General features: G+C 44.1%; 1 protein-coding gene across 2 annotated transcripts in view; it reads left to right on the top strand.

Moving 5' to 3' along the window:
• The first annotated feature begins 4,369 nt into the window (after positions 1-4,369).
• Positions 4,370-19,558, top strand: part of GCGR (glucagon receptor) — a 29,056-nt gene continuing 13,867 nt past the window's right edge. Inside the window, exons 1-2 of one of the 2 annotated variants that reach the window (XM_044005480.1) lie at positions 4,370-4,633; positions 19,427-19,484. The gene's annotated coding sequence lies outside the window, so the exon portion shown is untranslated. The remainder of the gene's footprint in view (positions 4,634-19,426; positions 19,485-19,558) is intronic. The other variant, XM_044005482.1, reaches the window with a different exon arrangement.

Raw genomic sequence — 19,558 nt, 5'->3', positions numbered from 1 at the left:
ATTCCTGTGCTCATCTGCCCACAGGGTTCCAAGAAGAAAATCCCTTAACAGGGCTTGTAAAGAACCCTATTAACATGATATGAAGGAAAGAACTCTTGTCAAAGAAATAGCAAGAAGGAAGGGAAGAAGGAAAGGAAGGGAAGGGAAGGGAAGGGAAGGGAAGGGAAGGGAAGGGAAGGGAAGGGAAGGGAAGGGAAGGGAAGGGAAGGGAAGGGAAGGGAAGGGAAGGGAAGGGAAGGGAAGGGAAGGGAAGGGAAGGGAAGGGAAGGGAAGGGAAGGGAAGGGAAGGGAAGGGAAGGGAAGGGAAGGGAAGGGAAGGGAAGGGAAGGAGGAAGAAAGGAAGGAAGAAAGAGAGAGAAAAGGAAGGAAGGAAAGAAAGAAGGAAGGAAGGAAGGAAGGAAGGAAGGAAGGAAGGAAGGAAGGAAGGAAGGAAGGAAGGAAGGAAGGAAGGAAGGAAGGAAGGAAGGAAGGAAGGAAGAGAAACTGAATGTTGTTCATTACAATGACCAAGGTTGGCTGTGGAGTAAAGTTGTGCTATTTTATTTTTACTTTGGTCTGATAGCAAGATGATAACTCTTGCTTTAAAAAAAAATCATCTAATGCAGGGTAAATTTTGGTCTAGCCTCTCATTTTCATTCTGTATAGATCTTTATTTTTCAGATGTTTCATGTTCACATAGATTGTTGGGGTTCATTTTTGTGTACATTCTGTCACTATTCCTTTTTATTGAGTTCTTTAATCCACGCACATTTAAAGTAATGCTTGTGTTCTCTTCCATTTGTTTCTTTAGTATTGCTTAAAAAAAAAAAAAACCAAAACCAAACCTCCTTCCTCTTTTAAATCAGCACTTTGTCCCTGGATTAGTTTTATTTCAACTACTTTGGCGCTAATCTATTTCCACAGGCTTTCTCCTCCTCCCCCACTCTGATTTGCTTTCTCTTTCTTGGACTTTACTTAAATTGTTAATTTTTTCCTTTATTTTATATTCAATTTCTCCCCCTCTTTTGTCCTTTCTATTTCCCCATTCTGCTAAGTGGTTATTTCAGAATTTTCCCTCTAATTTCTTATGCTAATTAATTTTCTCTTTCTTTGAAAAAAATTTCCTCAAAAAATTCTGAACTTAACAAATATCAAATAAAATAACATTTCCATATCCATATTAGAACAGGAAATGAGAATCTCTATTATGTACAGCTTGCTTTTTTTTTCAATTATGTGATAAATTCAATATGTACCTCTCAAAGCTGTTCTCCTTGTCTATTATTCCTTCTGGCTTTCCTTCTATTATTTTCTATATATTTAAAAAAATGCTTCAGTGATTTCTTTATTGTCTTTTTTTGGGGGAGGGGGGAAGACCCTAGCGCTCTTTCTCTCTCATCCTCTGAAAATTGATTGAAAAAAATAAAACATAACAAATATATTTGCATAGTCAAGCAAAACAAATTCTCACACTGTCCATGACTAAAAAAAGTGTGTTTTATTCTGCATTTTGAGTCCTTCACCTCTCTGAAAGCAGGTGAATAGATGTTTCCTCATCTATCCTCTACTATAGCTGTTGCTAATTACACTGATCAGAGTTAAGTCTTTCAAAGTTACTACACCTTTTTCTAAGAAGTTTTTCTTTGTTAGTCTCTTTATTATTTCTCTTCCCTTCCAGCTTATTCTGGATTTTATTTTCTGGTTTATGCTCTATACCTTGATTTGTTCCTTCTTTCTTCTGTGTCCCTCATGAGCCCTAGACCTTCTACAGTAGTACCAGGTTGGAGCTCCCTCTCAACCAATTTCTTCGTTATCTCCTTTGTAAATCTTACTCCATTTTTCTTGTTTTCTGCCATGCCTCCCTCTTCACTCAGCTCATAAGTAAAGCAATGCCTAGAGTAGGATGATGCTGGATGCACATGCCTCTCATCTCCCTCCCCTCTTTGCAGAGGTGAGGGACTATTGATAAAGAACACTGTATGTATTTCTGATTTATTTGCTGGTTAGTTTTGCCAAACTGCTTTCTTTCTTTCTTTCTTTCTTTTTTTCCAATGTTTGTTCCAAGGGATGATTCATTGAGAAGGAAAAAGATTTTATAAGTACATATACATATACATATACACACAGAGATGCACACATAAAAGAAGGTGATGTAAAAACAAAACATATCAATAAAAAATAAAACTTATTTTAAAAGTTTGTTCAATTGAATTGACTTGAATAAAACAAGCTAGCCTCACCTCCCTTCCATGCCAAAATATCCACTTTTATGCAGGCAGGATTTTCTGACCTTTACTCTCTGACCTGTGACTACTGGATAGCTCTTTAGGCCAAGATACACAGATCTCAGGTCCTATGAAAAGCAAAGAAGAATGTGTCCACGAGACTCGGGTACAGGCCATTCACGAGAGTAGGTGATTGCTCACAGACTTATAGAATGTTAGAATTAGAAGGTCCCTTAGAAGTCATTGAGCCCAACCTTATTTTACAGATGAAGACACTGAGGCTCAGAAAGGTTTTACTGACTTAAGGCCTCTCACAGAAAGTTGGTGAGAGGGTATTGTGATCTCCTCCCAGCCATTCCCAGACAGCTCCATTCACTTGCCTGGTTCCACTCCACATCCTGGAGAGGGACAAGTGAGGCAGAAGGAAGGGAAATCCAAAGACTAAGATGCATTGGAAAGCTATTAGACCAACAGTAGCCAGATAAATGGGGCAAGGATAGGTAGTAGAGGAGGTAGGAGTTGAGAGGAGAGCATGCATCTCCATGACCTGGAAATAAAAACTCCTCTTGTTATAAACAACAAAAGCGGAAAGTAACCTTGAGTGTGTGTGTGTGTGTGTGGGCAGCTAGGTGGCGCAGTGGATAAAGCACCAGCCCTGGATTCAAGAGTAACTGAGTTCAAAACACTTGACACTTACTAGCTGTGTGACCCTAGGCAAGTCACTTAACCCCCATTGCCCCACAAAAAAAAAAGGAAAAAAAAGAGTCAGTGGGGGCTTTACTGCTAGGAAGGTTCAGGGTGGGAAAAGAGCTAGATTTAGAACCTAGTCCTGGCTCTACTAATGACAAATCCTGGGCTCATCAATTCACCTATCAGAGCCTCAGTTTCCCCCTTTGTAAAGTGAAAATAATAATAATAATAACAATAATAATAATACCTTCATTCTTTGCCTTGATAAAATGGAGTTAATGATACTTGTATCAACGAGTCTAATCCCAGCTCAGCTTCTTATCACCTGTGTGACCTTGGGCAAAGCATTTAACCTGTCTGGGTCTTAGTTTCCTTTATTTTACAAATAAGGTTTCTTCTATCATGATCTTCTCTCTCTCTCTCTCTCTTTCTCTCTCTCATGAGCCTTTAATGAAAATAGAGTTAATATCTACCCTATTTTCCTCCCTAAAGTCTTGTGAGAAATGAAATAAGGCCTATGAAGGTGGTAAATCTTGAAGGACTAGATAAATGTGATTGCCTGTAATTATGGTTATCACGAGACCTTTGGTCACCTGGAGACGAATACAGTGTGGATAGGGTTAAAAAAGACCCAGTGGGGGGCAGCTAGATGGTGCAGTGGATAGAGCACTGGCCCTGGAGTCAGGAGTACCTGAGTTCAAATCTGGCCTCAGACACTTAATACTTAACTAGCTGTGTGACATTGGGCAAGTCACTTAACCCCAATTGCCTCACTTAAAAAAAAAAAAAGACCCAGTGATGGTGGAGGGAGGAAGCAAGCGTGTAAGGAAGAGAGTTTTTAAGGCAAATTTTGCCTCTTTCCTGATTGGACTTGGGGCCAGCCCTGGACTCTGGGCGCTTCCCAGGTAGGGAAGCGGCTCCTTTTCCCAGGTATGCGGGGGGGGGGGGGGTATGCCCACCCACTGACCATCCTGCCCCCCTCACCATCAGCCAGCAGAGTCCAAGCTGGGCTCTAGCCCCACCATGCCTTCTCTCCCCGCCCCCCTTCGTGCTCCATCACCTCTGCCTGAGCATTGGTGTGGTCAGCAGGGGTTCATAATTACTTCTCGTCATTCATTAGCGGTGGCTGGTGATTAGTAAGGGGTCAGCTTCTTCCAGAATTTCAAACAGCAAATCAGGCCGGACCCCCTGGGAAGAGCTAATGATCAGAGAACAGGGGTAGGAAGATGGCCCCGGAGGGGGTGATTGAATGAATGATTAATAACCCCCCAAACATATCATTCCTCCTCCCCGGGTGCCCTCGCACTCACATTTCCATCACCCCTGACTCTGGTTAGGGGAAGAACTTAAATATTGGCTCTCAGAGCCTCGGAGGGGTGGGGGGTGGTCTGGCAGTAGAGGGGCTGGAACTGGGGTCTCGGACTTCGGGAGCCGCCTGGCCGGTGACGCTATCCGGGTGGAGTAGGGGGGAGGCGGCCCTTGGGGACGTCTCCTCCTCCTCCTCCCCCCCTCCTTCTGCAGCCACCGCCACCACTGCAGCCACCGGTTGTCGCGGTCTGGAAAGTTTGCGCTGAGCGCCAGGGAGTCGGGAGCGAGGATCCCGAAGCCCGATCTCGGGGATTGGTGGCGAGGGGAGCTGCGATCCGGCCCCAGCCCCAGGACCACGAGGAAGAGGACGAGGAACAGGACCCCCCGGGAGCCGGGAGGCTCACGTTGAGCACCTGCTGGCGGCTTGTAGGGTGAGCCTGGGAGAGGGGCAGAGGGAGGGGGGCGACTGCTCAGCCAAGGTGGGAGGGGGCAAAGAAAGGGGTGAAGGGGAGGAGAGGAACAGAGAAGAGAGGGGAGGAGAGAAGGGACACTAGGAGACAGTTGCGGGGGGGGGGGGTGAGGGAGACAGAAGGAATAGAAATGGAAGGGGAGAGAAGAGCAGAGAGAGATGAAAGTAGAGAAGAATAGAGAAGGGAGATGATAATCAGAAGGAAGAGAAGTGAGAAAAAAGGGAAAGATAGGGAAGAGAAAGGGGAAGAGAGAGGAAGGTGGTGATAGCCGGGGACAGAGGGGGACACCGAAGAGGAGACGGGAGATGAAAGTGGAGATGGGAGCAGTAAGGGAGGTAGCTGCGGAGGGGTCTACTGGTGAGGCTATGTCTGTCCACATGGGACTACCAGTCAATATTTTTTCCATTCCAACAATTTTCTTCTTAAGTCCAAGGGTTGAGGTTGTCTCTCCCCTCCACCCCCCAGATCTCAGGGACATTCAGGCTGACCTCTTCAACTCATTCCATACCTCCCCTAACTCTTGCCAAGACCAGGGGAGTTCACGCTGTTACCTTTCTGGGAATCCACTGGGTTTCTCCTCCAAATGCCTGGGCTCCCCTTCTGTCCCTTGCTTTCCTGGGATCTTTTAATCCTTGCTCTTCCCTCTCCAGTTTTTCACCATCTAGTCCTTGGAGGCTGCTGCCTGATCTAGGAGTTGGGGTGGGGGGAACTGCCCAGAGCCCCTATTTTTCTCCCTCTGGCCACTACATCCTAGCCCCTCACAGTCTCAGTTCTCCCAGGCCTTTGCCCGTTTTTGCCTGACTCACCCTCATACACATACATATACATGTTTACACACACACACACAGAGACACACACTCAGAAAACACTATTTTAAAACACCATCTGGTCTTTCCTGCTGTGCATACACCATTCACACTCGCCCATATACACACTCCGAGGTTTTTGCCCTAATAACCTCAGTACCTAGAAGCCCCCCCCCCACTTTCCTCTGTCCATCCCCAAAGGTGGTGAGGTGGGGGTGAACAGACGCAACAGTAAATCTGTCCCTTCCTTCCCAGCAGCAGCTCCAGGGACCTGAGGTAGACTCCATTGGGGCCCCCCTCCTGCTTCCTGAAATGAGTGGGGTGGGGGAAACCTTGTTTGGGGGCAGCCAACCCCTCAGTTCTGGGGAGCCAGATCTCGTCCCCAGAGTAAAGGTCATTGCCCTCTGCCACCAAGATGCCTTTTCTTAGGAGGGAAAAGACATCGACTCTCCTTAGGCAAAATTTTCCTTTCCTTAAGTTGTATTTGACCTCTGACCCTCAGTGCCCAGATTTCCATACGCTAGGAGCCTAACAGCTCGGAGGCGAACCTCTCCTCCAGAGGAAAGGGAGATGAACTGGGGAGGGGAGGCATAACCCAGCCCCCTGGCTGCCCCAAAGCCCTTATTTGTAGGCTCCAGGAATCCAGTTGTGTCAACACTGCATGAGCATGTGTCCTAGTGCCCTCAGGTCTATGACCTTCTGCTGCCTGCTGGGTTTCACACAAACAACCCCCCCCCCCCCCATACACACACACACCTTGAATTTCATCTTCCCTTCTAGGAGCCCCTGGGAAAGGGCTCTGGGTACCTGAAGTGGGAAACTTTTCCTACTTGTTGTCCACCTTCTCAAATTCACATCATACTTCTGCCTCCTGTCCCCCACCCCTGTGCCCTCCACTGCTCCCCCCCTCCCCCCCAGGCACCTCAAAGGTCTTGCTGCTGCTGCTCCCAGTCTCCTGTAGCATCCTTGGAGGAAATTGGTGTGATGGTCCCTCTAAGCTCTGATACCTTAGTTACCTTAGTTGAGCAGGGCCTGAGCACCCAGTGGGAGGCCTGGGCACTGGCCAGCCCAAAGAGACTCCACAAGCAACCATGCATGAACCTGTTCGGTCAAGCATGGACACAGGCGTGTGCATGCAACTGTGTGTAGGGGGTGTGAGTGTGAAAAGCTGGGCATGTGGCCAATCACACATACACTTGTGACTGGTGCCTCTTCTGTACTCAAAATCTGGGGGGCATGTACTGAATATATCCTTCCTCTTGCCCTCCTTGGTTTGTTTTCCCCCTGACCAGTCCTTAAAGGCTACTGCTTGGAGAGAACTGGGGGCAGCTTCATGGAGCAGTGGACAGAGCACTGGGCTGGGAATCAGTAAAAACAGTCTTCTTGAGTTCAAATTCAACCTCAGACATTTTCTAGCTGTGTGAACCTGGGCAAGTCCTTTAACCCTGTTTGCTTCAGTTCCTCATCTGTAAAATGAGCTAGAGAAGGAAATGGCAAACCACTCTAGTATCTTTACCAAGAAAACTCCAAATGGGGTCACAAAGAGTCGGACATGACTGAAATAACTGAACCACAAAAACCAATGGCCACTATTCCCTCCTTCATGCCACTACATCCTAGACTCCCAGGCTCATCTCTGCCTGACTCACTCCCATACAATGTATGCATACATTGAATTGACAAGCATTTATTAAAGTACTTTGGCATTCTTAAAAAATGGCTATGGAGACAAAGATAAAAAGTAAAAAAAAAATTCCCTGCCCTCAAGTTGATTAGTCTGAGGAAGACAAACTAAACTTAAAAAGAAGATACACATTTTTTTGAGCACCATCTAGCTTTCTCCACTACACATGCATCTTATACACACACACACACACACACACACACACACACACACACACACACACACACTTTTTTTTGTCCTAAGGTGTCCAGCACCTTTCTCTCTCTCTATTTTTTTTTCTATATTGCCAATGTGGATCTCTGTATCCTTCTTGTGGCCTGGAAGAGGAATAGAGGATTCTAGGGTCTTAGGCCTTCTAGGCCCTAGTAAGCCCCAAATCATATGTTGGCTTACTGTACAGCCCACCAAGGTTAACTGTGAGCTACTTGATAGCCTTCAAACATCCTGAGCCTCTACACACAAAAGTGATTTTTAATTTTGTTTGTTTATTCACCAATCTATTTTATAAGCAGTCATTATCATTCTCTCCCACTTGCCCTTCAACTGAATAATTTTTTTAAAAAAACCCTCATGATAAATATGCACATTCAAACAAAACAAATTCCCCCTTGTTGACTTTGGGTTTTTTTGCGGGGCAATGAGAGTTAAGTGACTTGCCCAGGGTCACACAGCTAGTAAGTGTCTGAGGCCAGATTTGAATTCAGGTCCTCCTGAATCCAGGGTCAGTGCTTTATCCCCTGCCCCACTTTGCTTCACCCCCCCACCCCGTTGACTTTGTCTGAAAACGTATATCTTTTTTTTTTAATTTTTAATTTTTTGGGGGGAAAAAGGTATATCCTATTCTGCATTTTAAGTCCATCACCTCTCTGTCAGGAAGTGGCTGACATGTTTCGTCTCTAGTCTTCTGAACTCATGATTTATTGTTCTATTGATCAGAATCCTAAGGTCTTTCAAAGTTGTTTTTCTCAATAGTGTTGTTATCATTGTATAAATGATAGCTCTGCCTATTTCACACTGCACTGGACCATTGAGGTCTAGGAACAGTGTCTTTCTAGATTGTCCATTTCATAGTTTTTCATGACATGAGTATATTTATTCCATCATATTCATATCCCACAGTTTGTTTAACCATTCCCCAATAGGTGGCCAAATTAGTTTCCAGTTTTGGCTGCTATGAAAAGAATTGCTATAATTATTTTTACACACATGGGTCCTTTTTCTCCTTTTTTGATCTCTTTTGGGGATAGACCGGGGGCGGGGGGCACAGGTTGGTCAAGGGGTATAGAGTTTAATAACGGGAGATATGGTTCCAAATTGCTTTCCAAAATGGCTGGACCAGTTCACAGATCCAAGTGTACGAATGTACAACCCCCTCAGCATTTGTCATTATCTTCTTTTACCATCTTTGCAAATCTCATGGGTATGAGATGGAGACTCGGATTTGCTTTGGTTTTCCTATCTCAAATTGTTAGTGATTTGGAACATTTAAAAATATAGTATTGATAGCTCGGATTTGTTCCTTTAAACATAAGGGGCAGCTAGGTGGCACAAGGGATAAAGCTCCGGCCCTGGAGTCAGGAGGACCTGAGTTCAAATTCAGCCTCAGACACTTGACACTTAATTAGCTGTGTGACCCTGGGCAAGTCACTTAACCCTCATTGCCCTGTAAAAAAAAAAAAAAGGAAAAGAAAATAGCCTCTATCTTTTGGCCATTTATCTATTGGGGAAGGGTTCTGAGATTTATAAGTGTGATTCAGTTCCTTATAGATCTTCATCCAAAATATTCAACTGAGATTTGTGTCTCAAAATCACCCCAGGGGTGCAGTTTACCTACAGAAGGAGGAGTTCACTACCTTGGCAAAGAATACAAAAAAAAAAAAAAAAAAGAAAAGAAAAGAAACTAAGCCTCTGTCTTTAAAGTGAATAGGAAAAGGGGGAAATAAGGTGGGAAAGTGATATTCCTGGAAATTTGACCAATCAGTACATATTGGCCTTGGGGTTATTTGCATGGTGCCTGCTCATTGGTTCCAAGGTGGTCAGTGTTGGCTGAAGGGATCAGTAGCTGCTATGATGTTATTATTGGAATAATAATTTTGCCACACATTTTTTCAGACTAAACAGAAATCTCATTATTCAACTTTCCCCCCCTTTTATCACCATTCAGAAAATCACCTGGTAGCAGAATGAATGGGGCGGGGTGTGATTCCTGAGTGAACTTGGGCAAGTCAATTACCTGTGCCTGATTTTCCTCATCTGTAAAATGAGGGGGCTGGACTCAGTGGCCTCTAGAGTCCCCCTCCAGTTATAAATCAATAATCTTATAATCCAACCATCCTGAGCCAGATTCCTCCTGCCAGCCACATTTCTTCTCCTATTTACCCTACTCCCATTCCCCAGGGACTGGCATGAGCTTAGAACTGGTGCTGCCAAGCCCTCGAGGTCAGGTTCCTTGGAATCTGAGAAGGTGAGAGTGTGCCGGCCGGATGGACCAGAGCTGTGGCCTTGCCACGCTCCCTCCTCTGCCTGGGGGCTTCCCTGACTTCGATGCCAAGAAGCCCAGCCAGAACCACATATGTCCTGCTGGAGAAGAGGGCACCTCTCCTGGCACTTGCTATTGGCTGGCATGTTCCCCTGCCAGATACACTGGGGGCCTTGGCATGGTATTTTGGGCCTCAGTAAGGAGGGATACAACGCAAGGAGGTGTGGCCATGGTGGTGTTTTCTGTGGTTTCGGGCCATCTGGTCCAGACTAGCTTCCCTTCCCTGGCTGGGGGTCAGGCAGTGAGGCAGAAGTGGGCCCACGGAGGGTCTCTCCCTCTTCTCCATACTTCAAGCCTTCTGGCCCTAATTATACCACCTAACCTGTGATGTTCTGGGAACATCTTGGTCTGCACAGCCCAAGGCTGGACAGTGTATTAGTAGTAGAGAAAAGACCAGAAGCCAGATCTCCTGATTCCCAATCCCATGCTCTTTGAGCTCAGCCCCTCTTCCCAAGCATTCCTCTCCCTCTTTCTGAGACATAATTGATGCTTGGATTATTTTCTGCAGAGGGCTGGCACCTTTCTTCCTTTTCCTATTCCCCTACATGCCCCACCCCCACCCCCACCCCCTCTAAGATCCATCTCATTTAAGGGCTTTTTTTTTTTTTTTTTGGTTTTGGTTGTTGTTCAGTCATAATTTTGTTTGTTGGTTTTTTGGTTTTTTTGCGGGGCAATGAGGGTTAAGTGACTTTCCCAGGGTCACACAGCTAGTAAGTGGCAAGTGGCAAGTGTCTGAGGTCAGATTTGAACTCAGGTCCTCCTGAATCCAGGGCCAGTGCTTTATCCACTGTGCCACCTAGCTGCCCCTAAGATCTCTCTCAAAATGAGAAGCTCAGAGACCAGCACGGTCCTCCCTGACCAGCCCAGCCCAGGACTGGTCTCATCATTGGGAGCTCTGCGGTCCCAGTAATCTCCTTCACCCTGTTTTAGGAACTTTTCCTCAGGGCTGTCCAGGAGGCTCTGTGTCTCTCCCCAGAAAGCTAAGAGGAGGCTTCTCTTTTTTTTTGCGAGGCAATGGGGGTTAAGTGACTTGCCCAGGGTCACACAGCTAGTAAGTGTCAAGTGTCTGAGGCTGGATTTGAACTCAGGTACTCCTGAATCCAGGGCCAGTGCTTTATCCACTGTGCCACCTAGCCGCCCACCCCAAGGCTTCTCTTTCTTGGTTCTGTCCACCCTAGATTGACAGAGATTACAATAGAAGAAAAAAGATAAGACAGGATGAGTAGGTAATATGGGGTTCAGGCTAAGGTCCCTAGCCAGATGGCCCTGCCAGGCCCCAGAGCCTCTGCCTGTTCTGGCCAATACATACATACCCTACCCTTCTCACACCAAGAGCTCTGAGGCAAACCCCTAATGTCCATGCCTTTGCAGGGTCAGAGAATAGGGTTAGAGCTTTGGTGGAACAGGTAGTGAGGGCACTGGTCTAATGATAAAACCTCAGCTCTGTAACAACCTGAGCGTCACCACAGCCACATGCACCAGAGAATTCCCATAGGAACATTGCTGTGGCCATTCCCAACATAGGGGACAGAGAGGACCCAGGAGGGTCTGTTCCCAATCTCTTATTGATTCTGGTTTATAGAGTCCCAATAGAGCTGGGCACATATTGGCCAGAGAAGCCAGAGCAGATGGAGCTGTTTGATCAGATGTCAGGATGAAATCAGGTGCCCGTTGGTCCTCTCCCTGCCTACCTGCTAGTTTTGCCCTTCCGTCCTCAGAGCCTAGGGCATTCAAACAGGAGCCCGGCTAGGTGAATGGGCACTGAGGACAAATGAGGTGGCGGAACCAGAGTCTGGTGACCTCACTGCTTCTTTGTGTCTGTCCCCCAACCCTGACTCACCCTTTTGTCTTCTTTCTCTGTCTCCAAGAACCTCCCATTATTTTCATCTCAGCCTTATTTCCCCACTACCCTCAACTTCCCAATCTGCTCCATCTTTTTAGTAGGCTTCTCTCCCTCTTCAGTCAGCCCTCTGCATTCTCTATGGAAATATCTTTGGGGTTTAGGACAGGGACTAAGTAAGGATGATTGGGTCCTGTTTCTCACCTAGCCCCCCATGCCGGGTCTATTCCATAAGGACAGGGTTCTTAGGGAAATGAGAAGTCCCTGGGGCTGAGGATTGGAGGGTTCATGATTACAAAGGATCATAAAGGGGGGTAGTGGATAGAGCAGTGGCCCTGGATTCAGGAGGACCTGAGTTCAAATCCAGTCTTAGACACTTGACACTAGCTGTGTGACCCTGGGCAAGTCACTTAACCCCAATTGCTTCACAAAAAACCAACCAAACAAACAAAAAAAACAACAACAAAGGATCATGGTTGTTGTGAGGATAGAATGAGATAATATTCGAAAAGCACTTTGCCACCCTTAAACCTTGGCTATTATCATTTTAATTAATTTTAAAATTAAATATTTTAAAAGATTAAAATGAATTTAAAAATTTTAATAAGTGTTTATTGACAGACTGATTGATCCTTTTACAGATGAGGAAACCGAAACCCATAGAAAGTGGTTAAGTCAATCTCCTCCAAGTTTCCACCAGTAGTAAGTGGCAGAACAGAGATTTGAATCCAGGTCATATAACGCCAAATCTGGAGCTCTTTTCACTGTGCCACACTGCTTCTGTGAGAAAACGTGGTGGCACCGAGTGTAGCAGGCATGGCACCTCCAGGTGGCTGTTGACAATTATGGTTCAGACGCGCTGGCATCCCAGAGATGCTGCCTTCTGGGGGAGGGAGGGAGGCTGGTGGGGCCTAGGCTGAGCCAGCCCCTGATGAGATGTTAGGTGGATTTTCATCCTTGCCAAATTCAACTTGGGAACAACTTCACAGCCTTTGGCTAAAGACAGGAGTCATCTATACCACAGAGAAAAAGAACCTTACTTCATTCTCCCCTTTTCTTTCTCCTTTGCCTTCTCTCTTCCCTTATGGGCTCCTTAATGGGCTTCTGTGCTATCCTGACAGCCCTAGTTTTCATGCCCTGCCCTATGGGTTTGCTCCCTGTTAGCAGAGCATCTTAGTATAACAGGGCATGATGAGTTGGGTAGAGGGGCTCCCTGTACTTGGCTTCCTATTACCTTTTTTTTTTTCTTTTGGTGAGGCAATTGGGGTTAAGTGACTTGCCCACGGTCACACAGCTAGTAAGTGTCAAGTGTCTGAGGTCAGATTTGAATTCAGGTCCTCCTGAATCCAAGGCTGGTACTTTATCCACTGGGCCACCTAGATGCCCTGCTCCCTGTACTTGGAATACAGTAGAGTGTATATGTGTATTGTTGTTCTTCAGTCGTTTTCAATCATGCCTGACTCTTTGTGACCCCATTTGGGACTTTCTTGGCAGAGACACTGGAGTGGTTTGCCATTTCCTTCTCCGGCTCATTTGACAGATGAGGAAATTGAGGCAAAGAGGATGAAGTGATTTGCCCAAGGTCACACAGCTAGTGTCTGAGGCTGGATTTGAACTCAGGTCTTCCTGACTCCAGGCCTGATGCTCTGTCCTTCTAGCCACCTATCCACTGGCCTGGGGATACATTGATCCAACCTGATGACTTGGTTGCCCATATCCTTTCTAGAAAGGGCAAAAAGCACAGTTTTGGAATTCCCCTGCTCCTAATTGGGAGATCCCAGCACAACCTCTAGCTTCCTCCAGGGCTGGGGGGAAGGGGGGGGCAGGCAGGGGAGGGAAGGGGCAGTCCAGCCACAGGGACTGCCTTGCTAAATATGGTGATTGGGCCCTTTGAGACAGCTGGGACTCTGTGATCAATGGGGCTCCCTCCCTGGGAGGCCTCCCACAGCCGCTTGCCACTGGGGGTCACAGTCATCCAGCCGAGATGATTTTCCCAAGGGCTAAAAATAGGTAGGGAGGGAACAGGGAGAGGGAAGCTCCCAGTCATTCACCCAGACCCTGGCATCACCCCAAGGGACAGGAGCAAGGAGAGAAAACTGCCCTGGTGCCCTCTCTGGCTCCAGAGGGGAGATTGGAAGGGAGGAGGGATCCAGGATCTGTGTTTGGAGCATCAGAGGAGAAGCTGTCCTAGACAAAGCAAGAGTAGCCATGCTCCTTGTGGAGTAACAGAGGGGCCCTTGATAAGGAGCTCAGGAGCATGGCTGATAGCCCTCGTCCTAATTAGAGTCCCTGACCAAACAGATGAGACCTGCCTGAGAGGCATTCAGCCGAGGGGCAGCTCTCCTTGTTGGAGGTGTGCTGGGGAAGTCGGGAAGGAAGGCTGGTGACAGCTCCTGAAGCCCTCCTCCCTACTGGCAAGAGGAAGCCAGGGCCCGAGGGAGGGCGTTCAGAACTATGACTACCCCCCTGGGTGGGGGGTAGGGGGAAAACTGTGGACTGAATGGACTCTTTGTTAGTTAAAAGACAAATCCCAAGGCCTGAACCAGCTATAGAGGAATTAACTGGTTTCTTGAGGTGCGGATTTGTGCTTTGCTTGGCAGATCCCAAAGAGTGTAGGGGACCCACCAAGTACTGACACCTAGCGAATGGGTTGGGCACTGGAAGATGATAGGGACGACTCAGTAACTCCCCATGGACAGTAGCAGTAACAGCAGGAGCTCAGTAACAGACCTATGGACAGGCAGCCACACCAACGCTAACCCTGCACTGAGTTGCTGGGAAGGGTAGAAGAGTATTCTCACAATCATTTGGGTGTTATTATCATCCCTGTTTACAGAGGGGGAAACTGGGAAGGGCTTGGAAGCAAGAAGAGAGACAGAAGTGCCCCTTCAATATAATAAGACCCCTACCCCTTCAATATAATAAGAGCAGCTCCATACATGTAGAAATTTGTCATTGCTCATTCCATTCTTTCCTTTTAGCCTCACAGTATGTCTGTGAGATTGGTAGGAAGAGTGCTATTATTTTTTATGGATGAGGAAAACTAGAAAAGGCAAGTTTAGACTTGAACTTAAAGCAGGGATTTTTAGTCTTGTTTGTATCACAGTCCCCTCTCACAATAACATTTTCAAATAAAATAAAATGCAGAGGATCACAAAAGGAATCCAGTTCTATTAAAATACAATTATCAGGGCAGCTGGGTGGCGCAGTGGATAGAGCACCAGCCCTGGAGTCAGGAGTACCTGAGTTCAGGTTCAGCCTCAGACACTTAACACACACTTACTAGCTGTATGACCCTGGACAAGTCACTTAACCCAATTGCCTCACTAAAAAAAAAAATACAATTATCAAAATTTTTTTTTTTACATATAAGGTATTTTATTTTTTCCATTACATGTAAAGATAGTTCTCAACTTTCGTTTATACAAGCTTTACAATTTCAGATTTTTCTCCCTCCCTCCCTCCCCCCTCCCCTAGACAGCAGGTAATCTGATATAGGTTATATCTATATATCTATATACATATAGATATATATACACACATATATATACACATAATTACATTAATCCTATTTCTGCATTAATCCTGTTACAAGAGAAAAAATCAGAGCAATGATTAAAAACCTCAAAATAGAAAAAAAACCCAACAGCACCCAAAATAAAAGAAATAGTATGGTTCAATCAGCATCTATACTCCACAGTTCTTTTTTTTTTTTTTCTTGGATTTGGAGATCCTCTTCTATCATGAGTTCCCTGGAACTCTTCTGTACCATTGCATTGGTGAGAAGAATATAGTCCATCACAGTAGATCAACACTCAATGTTGATGATACTGTGTATAATGTTCTTCTGGTTCTGCTCATCTCACTCATCATCAGCTCACACAAGACCCTCCAGGTTTCTCTGAACTCCTCCTGCTCATCATTTCTTACAGCACAATAGTATTCCATTGTATTCATATACCACAACTTGTCCAGCCATTCCCCAATTGATGGGCACCCCCTCAACTTCCAATTCCTTGCTACCACATAAAGAGCAGCTATAAATATTTTTGTACATGTGGGTCCCTTTCCCCCTTCCATGATTTCTTTGGGAAAAAGACCTAAAAGTGGAATTGCTGGGTCAAAGGGTATGGACAGCTTTATCGTCCTTTGGGCATAATTCCAAATTGCTCTCCAGAATGGTTGGATCAGTTCATAGCTCCACCAACAATGGATTAGTGTTCCAATTTTCCCACAGCTTCTCCAACATTTATTATTTTCCTTTTTTGTCATTTTAGCCAATCTGATAGGTGTCAGGTGGTACCTCAGAGTTGTTTTAATTTGCATCTCTCTAATCATTAGAGATTTAGAGCATTTTTTCATATGGGAATAGATAGCTTTGGTTTCTTCATCAGAAAACTGCCTGTTCATATCCTTTGACCATTTCTCAATTGGGGAATGACTTGGATTCTTATAGATTTGATTTAGTTCCCTATATATTTTAGAGATGAGGCCTTTATCAGAAGTACTGGCCTCAAAAATTGTTTCCCAGCTTTCTGCCTCCCTTCTAATTTTGGATGCATTGCTTCTGTTTGTACAAAAATTTTTTAATTTAATATAATCAAAATCATCCATTTTGCATTTTATAATATACTCTATCTCTTGTTTGGTCAAAAACTGTTTTCCTTTCCAAAGATCTGATAGGTACACTATTCCTTTCTCTCCTAATTTACCTATGGTATCACCTCTTATGTCTAAATCATGTATCCATTTTGACCTTATTTTAGTATAAGGTGTAAGATGTTGGTCTATGCCTAATTTCTGCCATACTATCTTCCAGTTTTCCCAGCAGTTTTTGTCAAATACTGAGTTCCTATGCCAGAAGCTGGAGTCTTTGGGTTTATCAAACACTACTACTGATATAGGTTATATCTATATATCTATATACATATAGATATATATACACACATATATATACACATAATTACATTAATCCTATTTCTGCATTAATCCTGTTACAAGAGAAAAAATCAGAGCAATGATTAAAAACCTCAAAATAGAAAAAAAACCCAACAGCACCCAAAATAAAAGAAATAGTATGGTTCAATCAGCATCTATGACACTACTAGTGTCATTTACTACTGCATTTCCTGAGCCTAGCCTATTCCATTGATCTACCACTCTATTTTTTAGCCAGTACCAGATAGTTTTGATGACTGCTGCTTTATAGTAAAGCTCCAGGTTTGGTACCGCTAACCCACCTTCCTGTGAATTTTTTTTTCATTATTTCCCTGGATATTCTTGATTCTTTGTTTTTCCAGATGAATTTTGTTATTATTTTTTCTAGCTGTATAAAATAATTTTAGGTAGTCTGATTGGTATGGCACTGAATAAGTAAATTAATTTAGGCAGTATTGTCATTTTTACTATATTAGCTCTGCCTATCCATGAGCAATTGATATCTTTCCAATTGTTTAGATCTGATTTGATTTGTGTGAAGAGTGTTTGGTAGTTGTGTTCATAGAGTTCCTGGGTTTGTCTTGGCAAGTAGACTCCCGAGTATTCAAAATATTTTTTAAAAATCCAATTTTTGTTAGAGTAATATGTTTAGCAGTGGCCTAATATAACTACAGGAATTTTTAAGTAGCAATGAATGTAAGTGATATTTTTGGTAGTTGCGACAACTGTAATTTTTTTTTTTTTTTGCGAGGCAATTGGGATTAAGTGACTTGCCCAGGGTCACACAGCTAGTAAGTGTTAAGTGTCTAATTCATTGTTGGTGGAGCTGTGAACTGATCCAACCATTCTGGAGAGCAATGTGGAATTATGCCCAAAGGGCGATAAAGCTGTCCATACCCTTTGACCCAGCAATTCCACTTTTAGGTCTTTTTCCCAAAGAAATCATGGAAGGGGGAAAGGGACCCACATGTACAAAAATATTTATAGCTGCTCTTTATGTGGTAGCAAGGAATTGGAAGTTGAGGGGGTGCCCATCAATTGGGGAATGGCTGGACAAGTTGTGGTATATGAATACAATGGAATACTATTGTGCTGTAAGAAATGATGAGCAGGAGGAGTTCAGAGAAACCTGGAGGGTCTTGTGTGAGCTGATGATGAGTGAGATGAGCAGAACCAGAAGAACATTGTACACAGTATCAACATTGAGTGTTGACCTACTGTGATGGACTATATTCTTCTCACCAATGCAATGGTACAGAAGAGTTCCAGGGAACTCATGATAGAAGAGGATCTCCAAACCCAAGAAAAAAAAAAAAGAACTGTGGAGTATAGATACTGAATGAACCATACTATTTCTTTTGTTTTTGGTGATGTTGTTTTTTTTCTATTTTGAGGTTTTTAATCATTGCTCTGATTTTTTCTCTTATAACAGGACTAATGCAGAAATAGGATGTATATATATATGTGTATGTGTGTGTATAGATATATATCTATATGTATATGTATATAGATATATAGATTACCTGCTGTCTAGGGGAGGGGGGAGGGAGGGGAGGGAGGGAGAAAAATCTGAAATTGTAAAGCTTGTATAAACAAAAGTTGAGAACTATCTTTACATATAACAGAAAAAATAAAATACCTTATATGTAAAATTTAAAAAAAAAGTGTTGTGTCTGAGGTCAGATTTGAACTGAGGTCCTCCTGAATCCAGGGCTGGTGCTCTATCCACTGCACCACTTAGCTGCCCCCAACAACTGTAATTTGATATGAAAAGAGCCGTGATTTCTAACTGATGACAAAGTTACAGATGCCACTAATGCTACTGTGGTTTGTTGCCTACGTTTAACACCGAAAGAAATGCTAAATTTCAGTTAGAGGTCAAGGAGGATAAAGGTGCATTTTCCCCCTCATTGAAGTTCACAGACCCCTTGAAATCTATCCACAGACTAGGTGGTCTGCAGACCTACCTAGTTACATAAAATGGTCAAGAGGGAGGTGAAGAGCAGAACCAAGAGAATGTTCTATATAGTAACAGCAATATTGTTTTCAGAAAGACTTTGAGGGGGCAGCTAGGTGGCATGGTAGATAAAGCACTAGCCCTGGATTCAAGAGGACCTGAGTTCAAATGCAGCCTCAGACACTTGACACTAGCTGTGTGACCCTGGGCAAGTCACTTAACCCTCATTGCCCTGCAGAAAAACCAACAAAAAATAAAAAACATAAGAAAGACTTTGAGCGACCAAGTCGTTTTGATTATTATAAATACCCAAATTAGCAACAAAGGACATGTGAAGAAAGATACTATCATCATCCAGAGAAAGAATTGATAAGTAGAATTATGTAAGAATAATGTTACACACACATACATAATATATATGTGTGTGTGTATATTATATATGTGTATATATATATATATATATATATATATATATGTATACACACATACACGCACACACCTATTTGTGGCTAATGGTAGCCTTCTCTAGGGAGGGAGAGAAAAAAGAGGAAAAAAAGAAACTTCCATGAAAATTTTATTATATATTTAAAGGGAATAGCAAGTTGTAGATAATAGATTTGCAGTTTCATGTACAATCATCTTTTTTTTATTATATTGTATTATGGAAATGCTTGTTTTATTCTATAAATTAAAACTTAAATACTTTTTAAAAAAATCCCTGGCAGAGGGGGCAGCTAGGTGGCGCAATGGATAGAGTACCGGCCCTGAAGTCAGGAGGATCTGAGTTCAAATTTGACCTCAGACACTTGACAGTTACTAGCTAGCTGTGTGACCCTGGGCAAGTCACTTAACCCCAATTGCCTCACACACACACACAAAAATCCCTGGCAGAACAGGGCATACAGGCTATCCAGGGGCAAGACAGATCTTCTGACTCTGAACCTGTGATCTTTTTTTTTTTTCATTTTAATTCGATTTTTATATTTTCAGGTCCGCGTCTATACCTCAGTCTCTCTGCACTCTGAATTCATCCCGTTCCTCTCTTGAGGTGAGTAACATGTCTTATCATGAATCTACTGGAATCATAGATGGTCTCTATGTTGGTCAGAGTTCCAAAGTCTT

Source organism: Dromiciops gliroides, chromosome 4, assembly GCF_019393635.1.
Source record: "Dromiciops gliroides isolate mDroGli1 chromosome 4, mDroGli1.pri, whole genome shotgun sequence".
Taxonomy (NCBI): Eukaryota; Metazoa; Chordata; class Mammalia; order Microbiotheria; family Microbiotheriidae; genus Dromiciops; species Dromiciops gliroides.
This window is presented reverse-complemented; position numbering and strand designations above follow the sequence as displayed.